This window comes from Parasteatoda tepidariorum, chromosome 3 (genome assembly GCF_982258835.1).
Source record: "Parasteatoda tepidariorum strain Cologne lab strain chromosome 3, Ptep-v5.0, whole genome shotgun sequence".
Taxonomy (NCBI): domain Eukaryota; kingdom Metazoa; phylum Arthropoda; class Arachnida; order Araneae; family Theridiidae; genus Parasteatoda; species Parasteatoda tepidariorum.
In genome coordinates, this window is record NC_141757.1 from 4,900,207 (window position 1) to 4,926,578 (window position 26,372).

The window sequence follows — 26,372 nt, forward strand, 5'->3', positions numbered from 1 at the left end:
CGGGGTGAGATAAAAGCGTATAGCAAACTATTAAATTAACATCTCAAAAAGGAGCAGAAAGAAAAATAAATAGCTTTATTCTTAGCGTGGAGCATGGACACTAGAATATCCTATGGAAGCTCAGCTATTAAGCGTTTTCCGAATCACAATTCTTATTCAAGTGATTTACGAATCACACACTGAGATTCGTGTTAGAAGGATTTAAAATTTGCAAATAGCATTAAAGGGAATAAAAAATTACTGTTGGCAATTTTCATCAGAGTTATTTATGAATCTCCTTTTGAATTGCAATGATTACCAGATTATGCATACATTTTTGCATAATCTGGTAAAAATCATTAGACAATCTTTTGCGTAAAAATCATTAGCAAATCACGCATTGTGTTTTGCATTAAAGTAATTAAAGAATCATGTGACAAAGTTCTCGCTTTGGTGATTTATTAATCTTTCATTGCTATTTATGACTCATTACTTTGTGCATTTTTCGAACTTTATCATTTGCTATTCATGTATGCTTCAATTTACGGAACATACGTTGCATTTCAATTTGCAAGTCATATGTTGTTCATAATTTACGTGATCTGTAAGACTTGCTGTATGTTTCAAGTCATTTTATTTACAGACATCATATTATACAATTTTTTATATGCATGCTTTAAAAAACCAGGGATAGTGAATTATAATCTAAAAATTTAAGCAATCACGTTTTGCAATTTATGATCTATTTTAAGGAAACTATAGTTTTGTAAATCTTAAGTTTGTTATCTGTCAAAATATTGTATTACAAAGAATTTTACTATGTCCAAAATGTTTTACTGATATTCTAAGGTATTTTGTTTTTAAAATTGAAACAGATATGCTAAATATTAGTATTCGTATTCTAATATGCTTCATAAATTTTTAATGAAGAGTCCTAGTAGTTCCAGTCTTTAAAAGTTTGCATGTATGCTAATATCAATTAGAAATTTTTTGTTAATCTTCAAACTTAATTAAACCACAGTGCAACTGTCAAATCATTTGCATTGGTAGATGTGAAGAACACGTATTAAAAAATTGCAAGAACTATTAAACAATGTAAAATTGATACAATAAATGCTTCAATGTTATAAAATCTTGTTGGCATGTATTTTACCATACTGACTGTTACTGAGTAGGTCCTTCAAAGTCATTGAAAAATCCTAAAAAGATTATTATTTTTTTGGTTGTTTATTTTTATTTATTTTGTTTTGATATTTTTTATTTCTCATAATACTTTTAGGAGAGGGGTGTGAACACTGCAAACAAGAAACTCAATGGCATTTTTTAACTGTGTTACATTCGTTTGAATATTTAGTTATTTAATATCATATTTATTTCACTGTAAAACTTTTCATTAACCTTGTAAACTTGCAGTGAATCATGCTAGTAAATGATATAACTAAGTAAAATATGGAACATAAAAAAAATCCAAACTACATATTACAAGTTATGTAAATTTCATTGGGAGTACACAATTGTATACATTTACATTAAAACATATTTAATACAGAAAACATTACAAAAAAAACATACGTTAGAAATAATGGGAAATATTCAAATCTGCCTAATTATAAATGCTTTATTGTAGCTTTGAAGCTTGTGCATTATTTTTATTTATTTTGATTTCTTTAAATCTTTTATACTTATCAATCTTTTTATCATAATATTAATTATACTTGTAGGACTCATCTTCACTGTGTTGCTTCTTGCAATAATTCAACTGCTGGAAAACCTTAATCAACTTCAGTAATCATGAAACAACCTAGGAGAGAATGAAGAATGCTTTGGATTTTAGCCATAGATAAGACCATTCAAATAATAATACTTAGTGAGTATTTATTAATTTTTGTTATTTTATTTAATAATAATCAAAAGAAATTTTAACTAAAAAATATGCATATGATGTCTAATTTATTGCATATTATAAAATCAATGAAGTTTCTTGGCCTTAATTTCATTATAAAGTGTTTTTGGGGTTACTGAGGCGTTATCTTAGGGTAGCTAAGGCAGAGTAACCCAGGTCAGAGGGAACATACTGTACAAAGATGACTTTGGAGTTTAACACAAGGTTGATCACTTTACTAAACCAAATTTCCCCAACTACTTAGTAAGGAAAACAGTGAAAAGAAACAAAGGTTACCCACAAGATAGCCAGATCTAAAACAGATGGAGATTCATCGTGTTCGATTAATGTCAGGTGAAGAAAATGAAGGGTTGATGTACAACAGGCTGTAGTGCTTAGATGGTAGAAGTGCTGAAATACCTTTAGTAAAATATCACATTAACTACTAAGGATGCTTTTGTTTCTTAAAAGAAAACATTTAATAATTTTAAAAACTAGTAACGAAGAAACTTTCCTCCTCTGACTTTGAAATTTCCTGCTGAACCTCGTTAACACAAAATTTGCGGGACTATCATAATTATTTATGTTAACTAGATTTCATCTTATCCGATATATTATGAAGGAACACAATTTATTACTTACTGTTAATACATATCATATACTACGCTTGTGTACCAAGCAAATTAGAATAAGCTTAAAAATTTTAATAACTTTATTTAACTATTTTATTTATTTACCCATCGGCTACTCCTAACAAACGTGGATAATAGAAATAGCATTCCTCAAAATGAATAATTGGCGCATTATGCACATGCTTCTTATCTGTGTTGTGACCTTTCATGTAAAGCGATAATCAGCAAGAAATTTTCATGTTAAATATTATGTAAAGCGCAATAATAATTTATTGCTGACTCTCGGGACCAAACATATTATTTCATGTAAAGTGATATTTCACCCTAAGTGATTTGCATTAATGAGGTTTGACAGTATTTCCTTTTTTTTTTCATGTGAAAAAACTTTGATACTTTTACCTTTTTCGTTCATGTGGGAAATGATAAACACAAAAGAATAAAAGATATTGTAATCAACATATTTAGGTATAACTAACTTCGTAACTACCCTTGGAAATTCTCTTAAGTTCTACTTTAAAACAGAGAATTCCTTTTTTGATTCTAGTTACTGTTGTACCTTTTGCCTGGCAATGTATTCATGTCATGATGTCTTATAGTAATTGTCGCTTGTCTTGATGGTATTTCTTGATTTTATTCATTAAGTATCAGAAATATATCGTAACTGGTTTTATATATTTACTTATAAATTATATTGAAAACTTATTTTTAATTAGTCTGAGCAATTTTAAGAAGATTTGTTCCTGACACTGCTGCACCTACTCCATCACTTACAGCTAAAGAATGGCTGAATGGAAAAAACAGAAATCCTATTCTGATATCCATGTATGTAGGTATGGTAATAGTCATTGTATGTTTCATAATAATTCTAGGTAAAAAAAAATTAAACTGCATAGCTGCCAGCTTTCATGAAAAGATTAGAAGATTCCTAACTTTTGGGGAAATCTTTTATGCTCATAGAAAATATTCAAGCCTTACAAACTTTTGAATTTTTTTTTAACAATATCAAAAAAAAATTTTTTTTTTTATTTTAAATATTACTACAAATTATACATTACATTTTCACTCAGTTGAGTTTTAGTAATCAAGCATTCAGATGCATTTTTGAAGCAAAAGATTTAAAATACCACTTTATAAGAGAGAGCAAATTTCTTGTTTCTTCTATCTAAGAGAAAATTGTCTGCATGTATGTAGTGTATATAAAATCTTAGTGCTGTTAGAATTTCTGAATTTTAAACTCATTTTTGGTTTACTTTGAAATAACAAGGAAAATCCCCTAGTTACTCCAAAATGTTTCCTTTTATTTCATATATTGTACCTTATGAAAAATCTTTTCTTTTTTTTTTAATTTTGTAAGAAGTGATAATACCTGCAGAAGTAAACTCCTTAAATTATACTTATATATAGGTATTTTGTGTGAAAAAACATAAATTGATTTTTCAAAACACAAGAAACATTTTTAAACAAATCTATATATCTTCAATTTCATTGAAAATACTTAGAGATATCACTATTGGCAAAAAAATATCTAAATTCGAAATTGTAAATATTTTGTAATTTCAGAAATGCATTTTCGAAATGTTTCAAAGTACTCATTCACTTTTTCAATGATAATATAATTAAAAAAAAGAAAACTAATGAACTTTTCTGGAATACAATTAATTAACTTTAAAAGAACACATCTATCTAAATAGCATGTTGATTTCTCTCTGTTTATTAGTTATGGATTAAAAGCATGTGTAATGAAATATTCTTGCTGCATTTTGTATTATTTTAAGTGTGAAAATTTTATACATTATTTGAAAAGTTACTATTTTTTAAAAAAAATGCTTTTATCAGAAATATTTATTAATGAAAAAATGGATTAAACCTAATAAAATATGTACTAAAAAAGAAAAAAAAATTTTAATTAATGAAAGTTATAAAAAAATTGTGTATATAAGAAACTCCTTCAGTTTTGCTTTGTCCATTCCAATGTTGACACAGTTAAAATAATAAGTTAATTGTGTGATTGTTTGAATTGCCTTGGAACCAGTTGTCCTAGAGTTTCTGATACTGATTGAGCTTTAATGGTACCAAACTTTCCAGTTTTACTTTCTAGCCGATAATCTCCATTTCATTCCTGTTAGCAAATTAAGTTAAAAATTATGTGTGTTGTATCAATATGAATCAGACTGTTTCGTTTTTATTATACATTTATTAAATAAAAATTAATAAAATAAATAAACTGTATACATGAAGAAAATTATTGGTAGCAATGTAAAGTAGTTCATGAGAGAACTTCCAAAGTTTAACTTGAAGTACGTTTGATTCTCTGACAGCGATGCAAAGTGGGGTGGTGGCTGTGATAAGGGTAAAACACGTAAGCGTACATTTTTGAAATCTAACATATTGAGGGAAAAGTCCCAAAATTCTTTATTAACTGTCTATTTTTTCTGTAGAACTATCTATTTTAGTCAGTCTTTGATCTGCAACTCTGTGCTATTGATGTCGCTGTTATGCTTTTTTTCTTTCTTTAATAAATTTGTTAAGTTTAATTTTTAAGTTAATCATTGTCTCTTTTTTCCTCCTTAGTTTTCATTTCAATAATTCTAACCATAACATGTAAATGAAGAACTTAGAAATAATTTTGTTTTGTTTTTAAATTGAATTGTGTTTTATGTTTTGAAATATTATAGACTGGGGCTGGAGCCATAACCAATTTACCAGTGGTTTATTACCTGGATTGTCAGTACTGAATAATTGCTGACAGAAACAATGAAGGGAAGTGTATAATCATTTCAGTTGATAACAGAGTTGATTGCAGAGATCTGAGAAAAAAGAACAATGAAGATGCTCATCATAACAAGTAAAAAAAAATTTTAAAGAATGAAACTAAAACTATTCTCTCCTAATTTACTCCCTATTATTCCTAAGCAGTTTTTAATAATATGTGGGCTTATTTCATGAATTTTTCATTTTGCTCTTACTAACATATTTTATACATTATTAAATTGTTCATTATTTTACCCATTAGTATCATTAAGTACAACTCCTTCTACTAGAAATTTTTTTACGGCTGTTACTGTCGGATACCTTGAGTTTTCATTGAGTATTCAAAATAATATTTAAAAAAATGAATTTTTGTAATCAGAGTAAATTAAAGTTTGATAAACAAATTTCTTTTTAAATATTGAAGAAAATACTACTATTTTGAGAAAAATTGTATAGGGCTACGTATATAATATTATGCTAAAATATTTTTGGAATTGATACTGATTTATCAAAGAAAATTCATTTAGCTTATTACCTAAAATTAATTTCATTACATTGTTTAAATTTTATTATTTTTGGAGTTTTATTTAATGAAAAGAATTGATCATAAACTTGAACTTCTGTGATAAGTAACAAAATTCATAAATTCTGTATTTATCTCTACAAATAAATTTGATGAGAAATGATCAAATGAATGAACACATTACACACAAGAGAATATAGCTCCCCAGTGTTAGGCTCTTTTTTTTTCTCCTTATGCTAACCTTTACAGTTGCGCACATTTATATAAACAAAGCTTGTCATTGATATTTATATATATATATATATATATATATATATATATATATATATATATATATATATATATATATATATATATATATATATATTTATATATATATATTTATATATATATATATATATATATATATATATATATATATATATATATATATATATATTATATATATATATATATATATATATATATATATATATATATATATATATATATATATATATATATATATATATATATATGCATTAGAAGACTTTTGCTTTCTTAAAGTGGCTGATAGTTTTGGCTTGTAATTTCTTACACATGTTTATTTCATAAACATAAAGGTTAAGGCTATAGGAATTAAATAAAGTGAATTGATATTCATTTTTCACTTTTTTTTTGTTGATAAAACTTTTTTCACAATAATTGAATGCTAGACATTTTTAACTCCTTATAAATATATAATTCTTGTATTTTTAATATCACTATTTTGACGATGACTTAATAGTATTCATAAGTTATCTAAACATGTTTAGATAAATTATTTTAACTTGTTCTTTCATTTTAAAATTTTGTATTATATTTACTGACTATGTTCTTATTGTTAAACTATATCATTCTTATTTTAATATTGCTTGAAATCTGACAAAATAGAAACAATATATGTAATAACATTATAGCATTAAAACATATTAAACACAGTAAAAGTTTTTTAAATAATTAAAAAATTGCAATCCCTTATTCAGTAATGAATTTCCCTCTTAAGTGTATTTTAGGTTGGCACAATTATTAAAAAACAATTAGTTGTAAAACAATTTTTTTTTCTTATTTGTTGTAAAACATTTTTTTTTTTTAAATTAAACTCTTGATATAGTGTATAAAAATAAGTTATTATAGTTTGTACAAAAAAAATTTTTTTTACTCACTTGCAATTTACTGAAAGGAAGCTAGGGGGACAGGAATTACCCTCAATCTCAATAAAGTAACACATAGAGTTTTTAAGATTAAGTAAAACTTATATACAATAAAAGCTCATATACCACTGCAATTAAGCTTTAATATTCTTTAGTGAGAAATGTTATTTGTCACCTAAGACATGGTACGTAGCTTTTTTAAAAAGTGCTTAAAGGTGTTCATTTTTGATTTACAGGTTTTAAATGGCCTTAAAAGTGCTTTTTTTTATTCGGGGGTTTGTAAAAGGTGCTTAGCGTTCTTTCTTTTAAAAAGAGATTTTTTTCTTTGCCATATCGATTGTTGTTATAAATTACAAAAAATACATGACATTCACAATTTTCTCTGCAATATTTATCAGAAACTAGTTATTTTATCATGATTATATAAAGTTTTTAATTTTTTTATTACTTATATTGATTTTTTGTTTATAAATTAAGAACTTAAAAAAAAAAATTTGAGTGCTTGAAAAGTACTTAAAAGGTGCTTATTTTTTGTTGACAAATCTGGCTATGCACGTTTTATCTACGACGTTTAAATAAATGTGTTTATAAAGGCCAAATTACAGGGAAACTTTAAATCTTAGTTTAAGTAGTATAAATATTGAATTATTTTTTATTCTACAGCCTTGAAATCATTTTGAATATTAATTTAAGGAATTAAAATATTATTTGTCTTCTAAAATCTTAAGTAATATTCTCTCGGTACTTGAAAAATGGACTAAGTAGAATCTTAATTTCAAATTCTGCTTAATTTCTTTCAACATAGTACAATTTTGATATCCTAAATTTCTTGGTACAAGAAAAACATTTGAAATGCCTTAATTACAAATAAAATTAGTTAAATTTAATATAGCAACTAAGTAATGCGTCAAATTTTTAAAATAACTTTCTTTCCTTATTATCCGTCCTACAAAATGTATATCATACATATAAAAACAAATTTAATTCAAGAAAACCATTTATTCAATTAAAATTTGCATCATCACATTCTTGAAAGCTTTTGTTTAATAATTGTATATAATTTGCTTTGGAAAAACACGAGATTGAAACTTAATTTTATGAAAACGTTGAATAAATTTTTTTTAACTATATACCCTTTAGGTTGCCCCCCTCCCCCCAATATTCTGCTCAGGTTTCAGCCACTATTCAAATAATTACTTCTTTTTACTTTTGTATTAAAATAATTACTTCTATTAACTACCATTAAAATAATTACTTTTATACTATGTTTACTATAATTTTAACCATGAATAAATTTCATGAGAAATAGAATATTCTAATGTTTTGATATTTAACAATAAATCATTTTATTAAAAAATGAGCAAATTTTAAGATAATGAATTTGCATGATTTAAAATAAGTTCCTCTCGAAAATATTGTTTGCATATATGCAACATATAATGCTTAAAAATTAAATGTTTTATTTTTATCTGATAATGACTTAGATTATTCTAATATTTTCATTATACAGTTGTTTATATTTGATCTCAAACGTTTAAAAATTGTCCTATGTTTCATTAATAAAGTGTAATGAAATATAAAAGCTACTGCTGTGTACTTTCTGTTCTTAAGTTAATTTGGAAAATAAAAATAGTATATTTTATTATTCTTTTTTGAAAACCTTTAATATATTTAAGTAGACAGGGTGGCCTCCCACCTGGAAAACCTGGAATTATGAAGATATTTTTTTTATACTGGAAAAATCAGGGAATTTTAAAGAAAAGCTGTAAATTTTTTTAATTTCACTAATTTAAATTATTTACTAATTTTCTTAATTTAAATTATTTCATCCATTATACCCACTTTTTTTAGACGGAAATGTATCTCCAAGCAGTTGAAATATCATCAACTTAGCAATACTTTGCTTGCATCAAAATTTGCTCCATTACAGCTCTGTAACTAGAATGTCACACAAAATTCTCCCACTGTTGCTAAATGAATGTGGAAACCTTTGACCACTATGGACTGTGCAATTTAGGAAAGATTGTGGTGGAGGTGGAAGAAGGGATTAGGATATTAGCTTCTGTTTTTAAATTCTGTCCTTTGGCTGATTCCATTCATCGCTTAAGTTTGTTCCAATGATTTTGTGGTAATTTTTTTCCATTTTTACAAAATGTTTTTGTATTTTTAACTTTATAAAATTCTCCAAAAATTAGTTGGTTATAATTTAATAATAATAATAGATTTTATATTGCGCTATTTTTCTGAAAGCTTTTGTATTCCCATTAAAAGAAATCTGTGAATTATTCTTTCGTAGCAAACCAACCAATCACACATCTTTTTTTACAATCGTTGACAGCAATGTTTATCGACAAATTGTTACAATTCTTGCATTAATACTAATTTTTTCTATTTCATTTTAACCTTTTATAACATATTTTAATTTTAAAGAAAGGTTTTTTTTAAGAACTAACTATATACTAATATTTAATTTTACTCTTTTGTTGGTCAATATATGATTTTTTATTCAAAATTTTGTACCAAAACATTAAAAAATAAATAAAAAATCTTGCCAAACTGTAAAAATAAATTATTTTTTTCAAGACATGTTAAAAAAAATAACATTTTGAATAAAATATTTTATAATATAGACACTTTTTTTGTCTACACTTTATTAGAATAAAGAAACTAAACCCTGGAAATTTTATGATTTTTATCTGGAAAACCTGGAAAAATCAGGGAAATTTGAAATCTGATTTGAGTGGTCACCCTGGTAGAGTAAATAATATGTTTTTTAATTTACTGTATGTCTCTTTTGAAATTAGTCTGGCATATGTCTGCTGTCCCAGAAAATCTCCTTATTTTTTCTTTAATTTGTCCTTGACCCACTACAAAGCCTCTATTGTATCAAATATTCTGTTTTCCTTTGTTTAAATTTATTTTTTCTCAAGTGTAGAGTATTATTTTCAAGTCAGGATAATCGTTCATATCATTATAAATAAAATATTAAGAAAATGTTCCAATATAAAATTATAATAACTGTGTATTTTACTCGTAAAATAAGCTTATTTTGCGACAAGATCAACCTTTAAAAGAAAAGAATGTGGTGCAATAATGGGAGTTTGTGAGCAGAGTTTTCTTCTTCTTTTTTTCTTTCTTAAAGTTTTTTTGAACATTGACTAACCCTTCATTTTTATTAGAAAAACTTTTTGTTAGACTTCTAAACTTAAATATCCATATTCAAGCACTAACTTAAGTAGATGGTTTTTATTACATAATGATTTATGCCAGATATTATAAAACCATTTAAATGATAGGTTATTTTTATTTATTCATGTATCTTAAATATGTTTATTTTTTTATTGAAGTGTATCAAAATCAGGGGTGTTTCTGTATAAAGCAATGACTTAATACAGTATAAATACATGGTGCTCAGTAAAGTTCAAGTGCCTGTGCACTCTTTTAACTTTTGTTTTCAAACAGCTGCAGCCATTTAAAGGTGTCTGCAGCTGTTAGATTGTCTATGTATTGTAAAATAGCTATGTACTACATGATTATATTACTTAAAATGCCAACTGGAGATTTGTGTTCCTATCTTGACAGTGGTACGAGATATGGGAAAAAGTAATGGTGATGATAATAATAATTTTGAAAAATTTGTGCATTTGAAAGAACACAAAAGAAAAGCTCCTTGAGTACTTAAAATGACCATAGTACTGTAAAGATTGCTGAAAAAAATTTAGTAAAAACCAAACATCAAAAAAAAAAATTTTATTATAAAGAAATATTATCTTAAAAAGTCATAAAAAGTTGCATAATATGTAAACTGGAAGGTGTGGAGGGAACTTAAACATTATCTAGCAAATTAAGTATGACTTTTTTTTTAATGCCAAATCAAATTAAATCAAAACCTTAATGAATAGGATAAACAACTTAGTATTTATAAGGGTTATCATGCATAAAAGGTTTAAATAATGATTTAAACTTATTTGCACATAAAGACCCTTTTAACTTCCAAACTTTAACTATGAAGCATTCAGAATTCAACAGCATATTTGATAGCAATGTGTGATATATATTAATTAATTTTTTTATTTAAATAGTAATTTAAGAGTTTTTACAGGTAAAGCTTCTAGTTTTGTATTCTTGGCTCTTTTTTTTAAAAAATCACATTCAGAATAAAACAATATGCAGAATATAATATCTCATGTGTTTAAATTGCAATTTTGAACTCATAAATTGGTAAAATTATGTTTTTCATTCTAAATTATAAAATCTATATTTTGCTTTTCAAAACCACTTCCCTAGACCGCTATGCATTAAAAAGTGTAAATCGAAACATAAAGCCTTTAAAACTCTTGTCTTCTGCTGAACACATTTTGGACTGTTTGGATTTCTTTTGAGAATTTTTTTATTTCATCATTGACTTTTTGAATATCTTCAAATTTTGATCTAACTCTAGCAACTTAGTTTGGATTTAGAACAACTTTTTTAATTATTTATTTTGTTTTGATCATGTTCTATTTAGAATAAATGTAGCATACCAGATAATACCTCACTTGCTCAGGCAGCAATGTCAGATGCTTAAATATTTAAAAGTCTAAATTTGCATTGTTTTTTTCGATAAACCACATTAACTTCTAAACTTTTAGTTCTATCAATTGGGATTTGATTTCTTTTTTTTTCGATTTAACATGAACGAATTCATCAGAAACAATAACTACTTTGTCTAGATTTAAGTTTTGCACTACTCTGACTTCTGCAAACTTAAGATAGTGGCAAAACTAACTTACAATATCTGCATTTTGCTTTAAAATACGACTTTTGTAACAATGAACTGGTTTCTTCTAAATATTTTCATGTTCTTCTATTTTGAAAGAATGTTCCTAGATCCCTAGCTTTGTTCCCTAGTTTTGTGATTAAGCGAGGTAATATTATGTAAGTACTCATTTTACCAAACATAAAAGTTATTTTACATTTCATTAGCTATGGTCTGATCCTTATAGTTAATATCATTAGGAAAAGAAATTCTCTCTATATATAAATGAATGTCTATGTGTCTTTTAAAGATTCATAAATCAGACATCTGAAAGCTATGACATTTGCCATATCAATAATTTGGAGCATGTAGAAGGTCACTGTCATTATTCAAACAATCTATGACAAACTGTTCAAGCAGAATGAGCAAAAAAATGAAATAGAATTTTCTGATTGGTTAAGCATTACCCATTGTTTTAAATTTAATAAAAAAAATTCTAATATTTTAAATATGACATCAGTAGTGATATTTTTTAACTTATAGGTCTAATTGTTTAAAAAAAAAAAAAAAGAAAAGGAAAGTTTATTGCTAGTACATTAATATTTAACGATTGTTTTAATTGCTATGTCAGATAAATTCAATGAACATTATTAGTAGCATTTTATTTATTTTTTATTTTACAACTTGATAACTACTCCAATTTTATTCTTGTTTCTTGATTTTAGTTAAGTCTTAAGAATTGCTGTTATATATGTTTGACTAGCTGGTAATAAAACTAAAAAAACATAAGGTAGTGGGATTCTCGAGAAATATATTTTATTAAAAAGTTTTGTAACTTCTGAAGGTTATATTTTTGATTAAATTTGTATTTTTATGTATTTGTCATTCATTATCTTAATGTTTCTCGGCAGGATAGCTGCACTGATTCGCTTCCAGGATTTGAATACCAACCCTTCATCTTCTCTTCTGTCTTCTACCAGTTCATCCTGTAAGTCAACTTCTTCCTCTGTATCCACACCTTCAGCCAGAGTCAGAAGTAAGATATTTATTTGTCTGTTTTATTTTATTCTAAAGGCCTTTTCGCATCCTAATTTTTAAAAAAATTGTTTGTGCTTGATTAATTCATGCATTCTATAAGATATTAATCATTAATTTTAATAGCGAAGAAAAGCAAACACTTTCTTTTTGAAGTAACAAACTTTTTGCATTCTTTATTGTTTTATGACACATTTTCAGTTAATTTTTACATTAAAGATTTTAACAAAGTTGCCTTATGTATAATGGACAAAATAAAAAAGAACCACCTTGAATAGCTTTTGATTTAATGTGATCGGATCTTCACATTCTAGGACTCAATCTTGATGGTTAACCTCAAATATGTTGATTAATTAATGTAGACGATATTTTAAGTCACATACATAAACATACTTTCTCTTAATAAACATACCTTTATTTCGATGTACTCGAATTTCTTAACCCCAGAATATAGGGTATAACCGTATTCTGGAAAATATGGTCCCAGTAGTCTGGTCAAGAGAGCGGTCCAATGTTTTTTTACTCATTTAACCATAAGTAGGACTTTTTAAGCAAATTGAATTTTTGCATATAATTATAGAATTTTTTATCTAAAGATAGACATGGAAACTAGAACTTTTAGTATATATCTATTATTTTTTATTATTTTATTTAAAAATAGTCAAAAAAAAGTATTGGATTCTAAGGTATATAATTTTTTAGATAATTTTAAAGAATTAAGCTTTAAATTTTTAAAATACAAAATTAGAGCGAAATGGGTCGGATAGTTTCTGAGAAATCGAATTTTGACATATTTTTAAAATTCGATTTCTTAGGAACTATTCGACCGAGTATGCTCGAATTTTTTATTTTTCCACTCAAAAGTATAGTTTTTAGAATGGTATCAAAATTATATCCTTTACAATTCAATTTTTTTTACTATTATTAATTAAAATAATAAACAATAAATTCTCACTAAAAGTAATTTTTACATGGAATTATCTTTCGCTGAATTATGTTAACAATTGGGTGTATTGTGTGTAAAATTCTTCAATCTGCTTAAAATTTCTTGTGATATGGTAAAGTATGTTAAAAGTAAAATTAAGATTAAAGGGTCCAAACTATTTAGATCATATTTCTCAGACTTCTGCTACTCTTATATTTTAGGTGTCAGAAATCCGAATCCGTCGAATCAAAGGTATGTTTATTCAGAGAAAGTTTGTAATTTCGTAACTTAAAATATCGTCTGCCTTAAATTACTTAACATATTTTATGTCACCCGCATGAACCATTAAGATTGAGTTCTAGAACATGAAGATCCGATCACTAGATCAAAAGTTATTCAAGGTAGTCCATTTGTTATTTTATGTACATATTCAACATATTTGCGTTAATTAAGATAAAGTGAAGGAGCTGAACATTCTCTGAAACTTTATTTTAAAAGAATTCATGAATTTTTGCAAAATACGTAAGAAGAGTTATAAAACATGAGCCTCTACAACTTTTGATGTCTTCCCTGACTAAACGATTGGAACCATAATTTTTTTATCGTATGTATTTTTTAAAAATAGTTTTGTAAAGAATCTGGCTTGGCCTAAAATGTTGATGTATGTTTCTGTGTTGTGAATGTTGTCAGGGGATAAACTTCTTTTTTTTAAATTTATAATTAATCATAACATGTTTTTCAAAATGATTTCTGATCCAAGTTATTTGCTTTTCATTTGATAAAAGTGGTACTTCCTCTTTATAATTCATCTAGATCTTTAGTTTGATAACAAAAAATAGTTGATTTAATTTGTTTAATAATTAGTTTGCAGTAAATAAATCATCTTACATTTTTTTAGTGGTATTAAGAATTTTAATTGTAGTATTGTTAAGAAATATTATATATTATTTATATGTTTTAGAGTTTAGGTTATTTAATTTGTTTAATAATTAGTTTGCAGTAAATAAATCATCTTACATTTTTTTAGTGGTATTAAGAATTTTAATTGTAGTATTGTTAAGAAATATTATATATTATTTATATGTTTTAGAGTTTAGGTCTTTAAATGTGAAAGGAACTTTTTAAAAAAAATCTGATTGAAAGAAAGTTTTTAATATTTAATATATATCTCTTTTTAACAAATATGATTTTGATGAACCCTGCCGAAATGCTCGGATGTTTCGCTCGGGCCACCACAACCCTAAACACGAAATTACCTGGTATAGTTTTTTGCAATGCTAGTAAATTGTTTGTTTGCTAAAACTACTTTGACAGAATGGCCTTAACTAATAATTTTGTTAATTTAAAATTAAAGTTCTTTTTTTTTTTAAGTTAAAATCAATCTTAGCGATTATATATAATAGTATAATAGTCAGGTTCATTTAAGCTCTGCATTCAATAAATTCGATGAATAATATTAACTTTTTTATTATTACTAGTATTAAGAATTTTGGTTGCAGTTTTATTCTTAAATGATAGTAAATATTCAAATATTTTATTAAACTTTTGATCTTAAAATGTGAAGGGAGTTTTAAAAAAAATCTGATTGAAATAAAAAAATTCCAATGTTAAATCTGTATTTTTTTAAACAAAACATGATTTTAATATTGATAAAATGCTTCACCCTGGACTACTAAAACCCGAAACATTTAATTATAGGTTTAAAATTTTGATCTTAAAATGTGAAGGGAGTTTTAAAAAAAATCTGATTGAAATAAAAAAAATTCCAATGTTAAATCTGTATTTTTTTAAACAAAACATGATTTTAATATTGATAAAATGCTTCGCACTGGACTACTAAAACCCGAAACATTTAGTTATAGGTTTTTTTTATTATTTTTTGTTTTATTTATTTATTTATTTTTTTGCTGTATAAGTAAGTTAATTATCTGTTTACTAAAAGTTACTAATACAGAAAAGTCTTAACTAATAATTTTTTTAATTTGTATAACCAAAAAACTTGACTGATAGTTTGTATTTTCTCAGAATTAAGAAGGAACTTCAAAGACCTATAAATAAATGTAAAATTTACCTCACTGATTAATTATTTTTATTTTTTAAACTCTTAAAAAAGCATTTTCATTCGTTGTTTATTTGATTTGATTACCTGATTATACAAAATGCCAGTAAATTTATTAAAATTGTCTTTATTACTTTTCGTTCAAGATGAACATTATGAGACTTATTTAATAAATTTAAAATTTCTTGTTTCAATGAACATGAAACCTTTGAACATTGTGATAAAGAGCTTTTTTTATGCATAAAGTTCAGTCAGTAGCAGTAATTTATAATTATTTAATTTTAAAAAATAAATAAATAAATTCTTACAAATTTAAGAGTCGCTGTTTCAATGTTCGGCTTTTTTACAAAAGTGAAGAAATGCTAATCATGAAGGAGGGAATATTACTTTCAAGGTGATGCAGAGCAATAACCTCTTTCAATTATGAATAAACTAAGACCAAACTTTACTTTTATAAAATTTAAGACTTAGCGATTTTTTTAAAAATGAGCTGGGTTCAGCACCCTCAATTCTAAATGAATAAGATTTTTAATGATATTGTTACTATTACTTAAGTAAAAAATAATTTTTTAATTTTTTATATATTTGTCTCCATCTGGTATATACCATATAAGCAAAAATGTTTCAAGTATGTTCTTTTTAAAATTTTTGTGCGGGAAATGACTTATGATAGTCAAAAAGTAGTTATTCAGAGATATACTCATGATAGTTATTCAGAGAAAGTATGTTTATGTATGTGATTTAAAATATTGTCTACATTAATTAATCAGCATATTTGAGGTCACCCCCTCGAGCCATTAAGATTGATTCCTAGAAGGTGAAAATCCGATCACATTAAATCAAAAGTCATTCAGGGTGTTTCTTTTTTATTTTGTCCACTATACATAAGGCAACTTTGTTAAAATCTTTAATGTAAAAATTAATTGAAACTGTGTCATAGAACAATAAAGAATAAAAAAAGTTTTTTTATTTCCAAAAAATATCGAATTTATTCAGTATTAATTCATTGAATATTTTCTTTTCATTCGCCTTGTATGAAAGTGGTTATTCAGCTAGCATACATATTCTAATGTGTGATTTTTCATTCCTAAATTTTTACTGCAGGAACAGTTTTTCATTTCTTATAAGGGCAAGATATATATATTTGGGGAACTACAAATGTTCTTAAAAAATTACATTTATTTTAAAGCTAAGAAAACCTAATTTTATAAATTTTTCAAAAACTGTTCTTATCATTCTTTGTCATAAATCATGAATAAATTCGAAAAATTCAGTTTTTGTGAGTTGTTTTAAAATCTCTAAAAGCATCTAGAAAAAATAAAATGTTGTAAGTTTTTTTTCCTATAAATGTAAACAAAGTCTGAATTTATATCACTTTTCAGATATGAATACATATTATTTTATTTTCACTTAGTGTTTGAAAGTCTTAATGCCTAAATAATGTTTATTTCATAAAATACTGCTAAAGTTTGGCATTTAAGAAACTTAAAATAAAAAAAATCAATCATAAATAGTTTGAAAACAAACAATTTAGTATCATGGATGATAATTATTGAGGAAAAACTGTAATGATGGATTCATATTTAAAATCTAACATCTTAAACATACTAAGGAATAAAGGACAAAAAATGCCAGAATGTGTCAGTTTAATGTTGAAATGTGCATGTTTTTTTACACATTCATCTTTTACTGATACATTTTGCTTAAAAAATTTGAAAGTATTTGCTCGGTATTGTTGTTGTTGACCAAGATGCACAGAGCAAACCATTAAAAATTAATTTCCTATGTGAAGTTTTTACCCAATCTGCTAGGTATTCCTGCTAGGTCCCCCCCCCCTTACTTTGCATTTTATAATCTGTTTTTTCGTGGGTCAATGTAAATTTTTTATGATCTTTCTTACAAAAATATATATATATATAATTTTTTTTTTCATGGAAGTATATGATAAAGTAACTCTCTTTAGTAATTTGGCACTGAAGCATTCTTCTTGGATCTAAAAGTCATTGCTCTTGTTAACTTTATTAATCAGTAATTTTTTTTTATTTGCAAATTTTATGAATGAAAATTTTAATTGTTTTATTTTCTTTCACTTTGAATTTGATCAAGTAATGCTAAATAGAAGCATGTGTAACAGTTAAAATGCCTCTTGACATACTTTTTTTTTTGTTAGTCCAAGGCAAGGAATTTAATTTTGTTACATTAAGAGTGTTTTTTAAAGCTCTTTCACGAAGAAGATTATAAAGTTGACCACAGCCTTACACTCTAAGAGAATTTACAATTATATGCATTTGTGAAGTCGAAATTCAGGTGTGGTTGGAAGTTGTATGGTATAATTGACTAATTGAAGATAGTGATGAAAAACAGGATAATGAAAAATGAAGTTGAAGATGAAAACTAAGTCATAAATTATAATAAAACTTTTATTTAGTAGTATTTGTAGAGCTCAAGATACAAAAATCATATTTTATCAATAAGACTTTAAGCTAAATAAATTTTGCACAATAATATTAATAAGGACAGGCCATAGGAGTTAAATCTCCCATGACCCACTTAATGAAAAGCTAAATTAAAAAGTAATTGAATTGTTCCCCACAGACAGTTAGAATCATGAGAATTGATCCGAGGTTGGTGATTTATCGAAAAATAACATAGCCGAAAATAAAGCCAGTCCCCCATAATCAATATTAGGTTTGAGAAATACCTTGGCAGTCCCAAATCGCCAGCAAGACTGTGAGAATTACTATAACTGTGTAACTGAAACATATTTGTGGTAAGAATTTTAAGAATAAAGAGTTATAAATAATTAAAAAAAATTCTATTAAGCGCAACAGTGAATTAATGAGTCTGCATTAGTATTGAAATAAAAAGTTAGCCGTTACATTGATCAATGAGAAAAGAATAAAATATTTTGTATTCGCTATTTATAAAAATTAACTAATTGATTTAATTTAATTATAATTTGATTAAGAATGAGTAAAAAAGCAAGTTTAAGAAATTAAAGAAACTTTAAAAGCTAGAAAATATGTAATGTCCATTGTGGCATCGCAACACTATCTTGCCCTAGTGAATTATCCTGACTAAAGAATGGGCAAAAAATTTAAATATTTTAAAAGTTATTCAGCTTTCTTAAAACTGTCAACTTAGAGAAATTTTTCTTAATGAAAATTGTTTAAATCGAAGACTTATTCTTATCCCAGATAATGTAGCATTGGAATAATTGTTCAAGTATTAAAATGTAAAACCAGTTTCCCAAAAGTGACTTTTCTTCATATTGATGCTTTACTTCGTTTTCAGAATTAGCATGGATAATAATATTGGCTAAAGAAAGGTCAAACATGAGCGGGGCTTTCATGTGTTATAGATGACAAGGAAAACTTTATTTTAACTCTAAAAAACAAGAAATAGTCAAGGAAAGTTACAGTTTTTTATAAAATAACTGGAAAATTCCTACATCATACCTAGAAAATAACCATTCTCAGAATTTTCAATAACAGTAATCAGTTATTGAGATTCGAGTTAAGTAATTCTAATGTTTATTAGAATTATTTTATAAAATTCTACTTTTAAGTGAAACTTTTCTATGTATCCATTCTCATTCAATTATATGGTTTTGCTCACAAAATCTAATTTTTGACATAACGAATAAAACAAATCAAAGTTTTCTGATAAAAAATTGCATGGTATTGGTATTAATAAGATATGATATGAATTTCCATTGAAATTTATCTGATATACCTGGAAAAATCAGGGAATTTTTTTCTGAAATTGAGTGGCATCTAGGATGACCCAACAGTTGTTGCAAACTCACAGCAGTTATAAAAATAGCTTATTATTCACACAAAAAAGGAGCTTTATTTCATTTGATGACCGAGTCTTTAAAAAATATCCTATAACTTAATCCTATGGTCAATGACTCTTTGAGATGAATAAAAAAAATAGTGTATCCCTGATGGTTACAAATTATTGTAGCGATTTTAAATCATAAAAAATAAAATCAAACAAAATGCAAAAGTATTAAAAATACTTAGAGACATTTTTAATGAGTTTCCATTTAACATTAAATAAAATATTAAAATTCAAAATTATTATACAAAAAATGGCCAAAATTTTAGCATGTAAAATTATGTATACAATTCAATGTACTAAATTTAAATTAAGATTGTAAAATAAATAAAAATTATATTGTATTATTCTATTTTGATTTCTGTCATTAAAATTCTCAAGCTGTCATTACATTCTTATACAAATTTTTAGATGTATGGTAATGATATAGTTTAAGATGTATGGAATTTGTCCTACACCATAGCTACCAACTGTACTGGATTTTGCCATTTTTTTCTGGATGTAATAAAAATTTTCCTCGTTTTTGTACATTTTTGAAAATTCTCTATAATTGAGGGAGTTTTCTAGTAAAAAAAAATCCCTATTAGAATAGAATTTTTATACATTTTATGTCTCGCTTGAATATTTAGATAAGTATTATGAATACATAATGAAGTGGGTCTCACTTAGAGTAATCAGTTTAAGGCTTTCCTATCTTTCTTTTTCTTTGTTCTAAAAATTTCAGTTTCTTTTTATTCAGAACACCCTTTTTAAATTATAAAATCTTTTAATTATCAATGATTATTTACTTCTCTACTGCTATTTAAAATTATGAGTTAACATGAAACTGAAAGTTTCGAATTCATATAATGTCAATCACAAATGAAAAATATTGCAGACCATTTATATATATTAGTGTAATAAAGGTTTCGTATTTTGGTAACAATAAAAATCTCGAAAATTCCCTATATGTAAAATATTTAGTATATTCTGCCGGAAACCAAATATTGTTACTTTTGTAAAAACTTTTATATATTTTGTACAAAGACTTATCTAGTATAAACTAATAAAAAACAAAAATTTTTAATTATATGTAAATCAACTCATAAAGGGTAAGGATGTTAATGACATCAATAAAAATGGTTCAACTTACTTTATTATTCAATATACCTAAGCAAGATTGCTAAATATTTCCATACAAATATTCTTTTTTCATTCTAAATCAGCTGCTACTAAGAATAAATGTTATTTGAGTTACTAGTGGCCATGAAACTGTTGAATGGTAAGGATGTAAAATGGGAAGTCAAACTTAGTGCAAATATATTTTTAAAGTACAGTGAAACATAAAGAAACAACTTAGTTTTAAATTTTTAATATATGTGGTAATCATAGTTTTTTTTTCATGATCCATTTTAATTTTTATTTAAAGACTGGATAGAGCATGAAAGACCTTTTAGTATTTATATTTATCCTGATTAAAGGAAGGTAGTATGTAGCTCTGTAATTAAAATAAAATATTTTATTTTTATTTTAAACTTTTAATATTTAAAAAGAGAAATAGAAAATTTTCCTTTTTTTATATTTAATAATTTTAATTTAGGTTTTATGTTCAACAGTTGAATACACTGTCTTAGAGATGAATCTAGTCTAGTTGAAAATTTGTTTTTATATTGCTATTAGAAACTGTTTTAAATATTGAAAATAATTATTAGGGAAAAAAATTTCTTTATTAAAAAATTCAGTTATTTTATTTTGATTTGAAAAGCACAATGTAAAATACTATTGAAAATTCTTATAAATGCATATTTTTTTCATAATTTTTTTAAATTGTTGTTAGAAAAATTATATATTTTTTTAAAACATTTCATTTCTTATTTTTTTCAAAAAATGTTTTTTAAAAAAAAAAGCGTTTTAAAAAGTTACAACCGTTGGAGCTATTTTAAACTCTTCCACAGAGCCCTAGAGTTCCACGGAGTGTCATTTGGGTACCATTGTTCTAGAGTGTGATCCACGTATATATAGTTAAATTCGCAAACTATTTTTAATGTATTTCAAGATATTTTCATTGAAATCCAGCCAACTGAATCCATGAATTGTATCATTAAGAATGAGCCATAATTACGTTATAAAATAATATTAATTAATTAAAATAACTTACATCGTGAATCGAAACAAAGTTATAATATCTCACCTTAATTCATAATAGCCATCGGTGTACAAGAAAATACTCGTTTTTTTATTTTATTTATTTATTTATTTCAAATGGTTAACTGTGAACAATTTTGGTTACGGACAACTTGAGTTGAGATCCTAAAGCATTTGTACTCAGTTAAAAGTTTTCATAGTACTGCCCTGATATCTTGTGTTCTGTCATTCTAGACTTGTTCTATGTCAATTTATAAAAGAGGTATATGAGCACCTGAAAATCATGGAAAGTCACGGATTTCAGTGTTGAACAAAATTTGTCATGAAATGTCATGATTTTAGTTTTGTTTTTTTTAAATCATAGAAAGTCATAGAGTTAAGTTAGGTCGCCAAAAAAAATCTTACTTTTTACAACTGAAAATTCAGAATATTTGAATTAGTAACAAAATCCCCACTCACAGTCATATTTCATTAAAATATAAAATGTTTTTTTTTTTCCCTGTTCTTTATTAAATTGTGATGTTCTTTCAAAAAATGAAAGAAAGAACATAATTTCTAGAGGAAATTATCTTTTAAACTTCAGTGATTTCAAATTTTTTTTATTTATTTATTATTTTTATTTTACACTTTTAAAAAGAAATTTGTAAAAAAATTTTAACTTCAGTAAGTGAAAATTTCTTCATAAAAATTTCTTGAAATTATTCATGGTAAGTCATGTATTTGAAAATCTGAAATGTAGCAGATACCCTGTATATAAAAGTTTCTTTTATGGCTGGGCACTATAAAACTTCATTATCATTCTATGATTGTAAATCTATGTTATAAAAAGGTAATAACAATTTACTTTTTATTGCAGTATATGTATCGAGAGTCCTGTAAAGAAGCTAAGTCTGAAACGTCTTCTGAGAAAAAATACAAGAAATAATTATATTAATGTTATTTTTTTCACCTATTGCAGAATATATTGTACTTATTTTCTAAATATTTTAATGGCTCTGTATGTAATAAAAATATAATTCAATGCGTGCTCTCCTTTACTTCCGAAAACGAGATTGTCAGAAATTATTTGAGGAAAAAAAACATATTTTTTAAATCCAGTTTTATTTCTTTCACATTTATTAAATTTATTTCACATTTATTAATAGCTCAGATAAAAGTTATATTATTTACTTAATAATAATTAATTAATAACAATGTAACCAAAGAGCTACTGTTTCTAACTTAAAGTGGTTAAAATTAATATGCAATTAATACAAACTAATCACTGAATAAAGTTGTTATACATGGTTGCTTTTAATCAAGCTCGACACCCTCATGAATGTGTGGATCTAAGGTCGGGTTTGTCCTTAAGATATCGAATGAGGATTCATATTTAAACTACAAACTATTTATATCTAAATTATTTCAGTTATAAGCATTACACTCCTTTATTTAGCATTACACTCCTATAGCATTACACTCTAGTGCGACAACTAATTATTATTAATAGCTGCCTTTGAGGGGTCGAACACTACTTACTTACTTATCCTCTACGTGCCTTGGGCACTTAAGGCCTCCAGCATATCCCTCCAACGCCCCCTGTCTTTAGCAATAGATCTTGCTTCCTCCCAGCCAGATATTCCACATTCTTTTAATTCGCCCAAAAACATGCGCTGGATGGTAAGTCTGGGTCTTCCTCTTGTTCTCTTACCATCAGGGGCCCATGTAAGCGCAACAGATGAAATTTTTTCTTTGGGCATTCTAAGGATATGTCCGAGCCAGCTCCATCTTCGTTTTTTAATTTCATCTTCGATTGTTTTTATTTTAGCTTTCTTTAATAGATTTTGATTTGATACTTTGTAAGGCCAGAAAATTTTTAAAATAAATCTTAAACATTTGTTTTGAAAGGTTTCTAATTTTTGTATTTCGATCTTAGTCTGTTTCCAGGTTTCTGCTCCATATAATAGTACTGCTCTAGCAATAGCTTTGTAAACAACTATTTTTGTCTTTATTTCAATATTTGACTCTCTCCAAAATTTATGTAATCCCTTAAAACATGTTCTTGCTTTGATTATTCTCTGTCTAATATCTTCACTACTTCCACCTTTTTTTTCTACAATAGAACCTAAATAGCTAAATGACTCTATGTCATCTATTTCGTGATTTTCGATTTTAATTTTGTCATTTTTCTTTTGATTTATTCTCATAACTTTAGTTTTCTTCTTGTTCATGAATAAACCTACACTATTTGAATATTTGTTGAATTTGTCTGTTTGAAGCTGAAGGTCTGTACATTTGGATGAAATAAGTACGATGTCATCAGCAAAATCAAGGTCTTCTGAAGTAGTTGTGAAATTCCACCTTATTCCTCTTTTTTCATCTTTCAAGCTGTTTTGCATAATACAGTCTATCACCAGTATAAATAAAAATCCCGATAAAACACATCCCTGTCTCACGCCAGTTTTTACTAAAAAGAATTCAGTTAATTCTCCATTTACTTCTATACATGCTTTGCTGTTATCATACATATCTTTGATTATGTTAATATATTTTTCTGGTATATTATAAAGTGATAAAATTTCCCATAATTTCTCTCTCTTAACTGAATCAAAGGCTTTACTGAAATCAATAAAGTTTAAATATAAAGAGGTGTTAAATTCAATGATATTTCTAAGTGTGAAGATTTGCTGCATTGTTCCATTTCCACTGCGGAAACCTGCTTGTTCTTCTCTTAAAATTCCACAAATTTCATGTTTTAGTCTATTCAAAATTATTCTTCCAAATATTTTTCCCGGTATGGAAAGTAGGCTAATGCCCCTCCAATTTTCGCATTTTGTTAGATCGCCTTTCTTGGGAATTTTCACTATTACTGCTTCTTTCCATTGTTCTGTTAACTTCAGTAAGTGAAAATTTCTTGAAATTATTCATGGTAAGTCATGTATTTGAAAATCTGAAATGTAGCAGATACCCTGTATATAAAAGTTTCTTTTATGACTGGGCACTATAAAACTTCATTATCATTCTATAATTGTAAATCTATGTTATAAAAAGGTAATAACAATTTACTTTTTATTGCAGTATATGTATCGAGAGTCCTGTAAAGAAGCTAAGTCTGAAACGTCTTCTGAGAAAAAATACAAGAAATAATTATATTAATGTTATTTTTTTCACCTATTGCAGAATATATTGTACTTATTTTCTAAATATTTTAATGGCTCTGTATGTAATAAAAATATAATTCAATGCGTGCTCTCCTTTACTTCCGAAAACGAGATTGTCAGAAATTATTTGAGGAAAAAAAACATATTTTTTAAATCCAGTTTTATTTCTTTCACATTTATTAAATTTATTTCACATTTATTAATAGCTCAGATAAAAGTTATATTATTTACTTAATAATAATTAATTAATAACAATGTAACCAAAGAGCTACTGTTTCTAACTTAAAGTGGTTAAAATTAATATGCAATTAATACAAACTAATCACTGAATAAAGTTGTTATACATGGTTGCTTTTAATCAAGCTCGACACCCTCATGAATGTGTGGATCGAAGGTCGGGTTTGTCCTTAAGATATCGAATGAGGATTCATATTTAAACTACAAACTATTTATATCTAAATTATTTCAGTTATAAGCATTACACTCCTTTATTTTCGAATTATTATTATCTCGCAGACTGAGCCAAGATGGTTACCCTCCCGCACACTGAAGCCAGTGATGCTTAACTTCGATGATCAACTGGGAACCGTGTCTTAACGATAAGCTCTAGTGCGACAACTAATTATTATTAATAGCTGCCTTTGAGGGGTCGAACACTAATTTCTTTATAATTTTTGGATCAAAAGAGATTGATGTCAATACCAAATCCAAGGATATATGTCAAAATTTTCAAAAGCATAAAAAATATTTATTAAACATTTTTTTATTTTGTCCATTTCACCCTAGATACTGGTATTGCTAATATCAATGATGATGCAAGTAAGATATGACGCGGGTTTTAAAAAAAATCTGTACCCTTCATTTAGTGTCTACTTGAGTCTATTTCGGTTATTGGCATTGTTCTCTTTTGTTTCTAATTTTTATTAATTGCTGCATTTGAGGGGATCATTTGATAGATACATTAATGATTTTTAATTAATTTTTGGTTCTCAAGAGAACTTCTTTTATTAATCCAGAGTCAAAGGACTGGTGCCAAAATTTTCAAAAACAGATACATATGTTAAATAATTATTGAACATTTTTATTTTGTCCATATAATAATAGGTAGTTGAAACAGGTGTCTCTAAAATAATGTTGCATTTATGATATGAGACGAGGTAAAAAAAAATATGTGTTGCCTGCATTTAACCTGTATAAAAATATGGTCCTATACCTCCCTCTAATATTAACCTATTATATTCAAATTGGACCACATATTATATTACCGGGTAATAGTGTACCCTACCAGAGGAAATAATAATAGACTTTGTATCAGGTACACAATGTGGCCCTGTAGTTTACTATGTATATATATCTAAAATAGTCTTCTGAAAAGCTTTAAAATGAGGAAATTCGTCTTCTAAAGAGCTTTAAAAATTCGAAGTCATTTTTCAGTATTAACTAACGCAAGGCCCGATACCACACGTCAATTGACCCATAATATTTTAATTGGACCACGTATTATATTAACGGATAAAAGTGTAACCTACCAGAGGAAGTAATTCTAGACCTCATCTGGGGTTCACAATG

The 26,372-nt window shown here is 26.1% G+C and overlaps 1 protein-coding gene and 1 long non-coding RNA gene across 2 annotated transcripts in view; both read left to right on the top strand.

The window, feature by feature from the left end:
- Nucleotides 1-26,372, top strand: part of LOC107456840 (phosphatidylinositol N-acetylglucosaminyltransferase subunit A) — a 223,531-nt gene that overhangs the window by 89,731 nt on the left and 107,428 nt on the right. The gene's annotated exons all lie outside the window — the stretch shown is intronic.
- On the top strand, nucleotides 22-24,885 carry LOC147812720 (uncharacterized). The gene is made up of 5 exons (XR_015432380.1): nucleotides 22-432; nucleotides 1,701-1,846; nucleotides 3,207-3,323; nucleotides 12,589-12,713; nucleotides 22,520-24,885. It is a non-coding gene; the product is annotated as an uncharacterized LOC147812720 (long non-coding RNA).